We start from the raw sequence: 2174 nt of genomic DNA, 5'->3' as shown, positions 1-2174 counted from the left end.
ATAGAGAGATAGAAACATCGATGAGAGAGAAACATCGACCAGCTGCCTCCTGCACACCCCCTACTGGCGATGTGCCCACAACCAAGGTACATGCCCTTGACCGGAATCGAACCTGGGACCTTTCAGTCCACAGGCCGACGCTCTATCCACTGAGCCAAACCGCTTAGGGCCGTGGCTTGATTTTAACAGAGGGCTCTGTTTTGATTCACAGGGTTGCACTGAGGACAAGACTCAAAAGGACTACTCTGTTCTTTATTTTTTTAAAAAAAAAATATGTTTTTATTGATTTTAGAAAGAGAGAAAGGGAGGGAGAGAGAGAGAAAGAGAGAGAGAGAGAGAAACAACTATGCTGAGAGAGAATCATGACAAGACTCAAAAGGACTACTCTGTTCTTTATTTTTTTAAAAAAAAAATATGTTTTTATTGATTTTAGAAAGAGAGAAAGGGAGGGAGAGAGAGAGAAAGAGAGAGAGAGAGAAACAGCTATGCTGAGAGAGAATCATCGATCGGCTGCCTCCTGCACGCCCCCTACTGGGGATGGAGCCCACAACCCAGACCTGTGCCCTGACCGGGAATCGAACCGTGACCTCCTGGTTCATAGGTCGATGCTCAACCACTGAGCCACGCCGGCCGGGCCGGAAGAACACCTGTTGGAGAGCGAGCTACATCTGACGGGAGAGATGCCACCAGGATCCCTGGGTGCGGAGGGTGCCGAGTGCCCGTGGGGCGCTTGCATCAGCGCGGAAGTGGTCAGGGCGTGGATGCCAGCCAAGGCCAGTGGCTTCCCACGTGCGTAGAGCCCGTGTCTGAGGACGAGCCCATGAAAGCGAGTCTTTGAGAGACGGCAGCAGGTGCAGGTGGCTTCCTGGTCTACCCCACGCCCACAGGACCCATGATTTGGGACCAAATCCGCGGGCTCATGCCAGCCACAGGCGGCGGCTCAAGAGCAGCTCGCCGGAGACCCAGTTGGTGCAAGGGGGCGGGCCTGCGGGTGGGCGCGGCCAGCCCCGTCTCCGCAGGAAACTGGGCCCACGGGGCTGGTAGCTCCGGCGTCCTTGCCAAAGACCCTGCTTTCCAAACACGCGGCAGGAAATTGATACTTAGGCCCGACGACGGGCCAATTTAGAGAGAAAACTGTCAACACCATCCTGCAATCCGGCCGGCCGGCGTGGCTCGGTGGTTGAGTGTCCACCGAGGAGCCAGGAGGTCAGGGTTCGATTCCCCGTCAGGGCACTTGCCAGGGCTGCGGGCTCCATTCCCAGGAGGGGGCGTGCAGGAGGCGGACGATCCATGATTCTCTCTCATCACGGATGTTTCTCTCTCACTCCCTTCCTCTCCGGAATCAATAAAAACGTATTTCAAAAAAAAATTTTTGTTTTTAATTACAAAAAAAATAAATTCTCTAAGCTGGCACTGTTTTCCATGAGATTCGCTGGACTTGCCACCCGTGAAATCCTGAGACGAGCTAAAAGGAGGAGGAGGTGACTGTCGGAGATTTCACGGGCCCAGGGTCACGGGACCATCTGGCACAAAACGGGGTTTTGTTTTCTATTGAGTTTCAAACAACAAAACCCCTCGTACGTCTCCAGGGCTGGGGATCAGACCTGCAGCCGAGGTCACAGGCCCATGACCGGGCACGAAACCCAGGGCCCTTTCGGCGCGCGGGCCGACGCTCTAACCACGGAGCCACGACAGCCAGGGCCCGAGATCTCAGATGGTCCGACATCATCTCATAGGAATGACAGACGGGCGGCATCAACGGCTCCCCCGGGGGAAGCGCCAGCCCTCATTTACAGCTTAAAATTAGCTCGGTTTTGGGGAGGCGCCGCCTGTCATCACGAGGGGGCGCCGGGTGATGGAGAGGGTGGCGGGAGCGGAGTCCCGGGGAGATGAGACGGGTTTATGGGCCTGGAGGGCAGCAGCCGCGTGACGCGGACACGCCTGGGTCTTCCGGAGGCGCTGGGCTCGGCCCGAACCAGGTTGGGCGGTGAAGGACTCGCCGCGGGGCGGGTAGGGGGGAGGCCTGAGCTGTGGAAGGAGGGTCCCTGGGTTGGGGACCTTCTAAGACAGCGGTTCTCAACCTGTGGGTCGTCACCCCTTTGGCGGTCGAACGACCCTTTCCCAGGGGTCGCTTAAGACCATCCTGCATATCAGATATTTACATGACGATTCAT

At 56.6% G+C, this 2174-nt stretch overlaps 1 protein-coding gene across 1 annotated transcript in view; it reads right to left on the bottom strand.

The window, feature by feature from the left end:
- Positions 1–2174, bottom strand: part of PCSK6 (proprotein convertase subtilisin/kexin type 6) — a 52255-nt gene that overhangs the window by 32535 nt on the left and 17546 nt on the right. The window lies entirely within an intron of this gene.

This window comes from Myotis brandtii, unplaced genomic scaffold (assembly GCF_000412655.1).
Source record: "Myotis brandtii unplaced genomic scaffold, ASM41265v1 scaffold329, whole genome shotgun sequence".
Lineage (NCBI taxonomy): Eukaryota > Metazoa > Chordata > Mammalia > Chiroptera > Vespertilionidae > Myotis > Myotis brandtii.
This window is presented reverse-complemented; position numbering and strand designations above follow the sequence as displayed.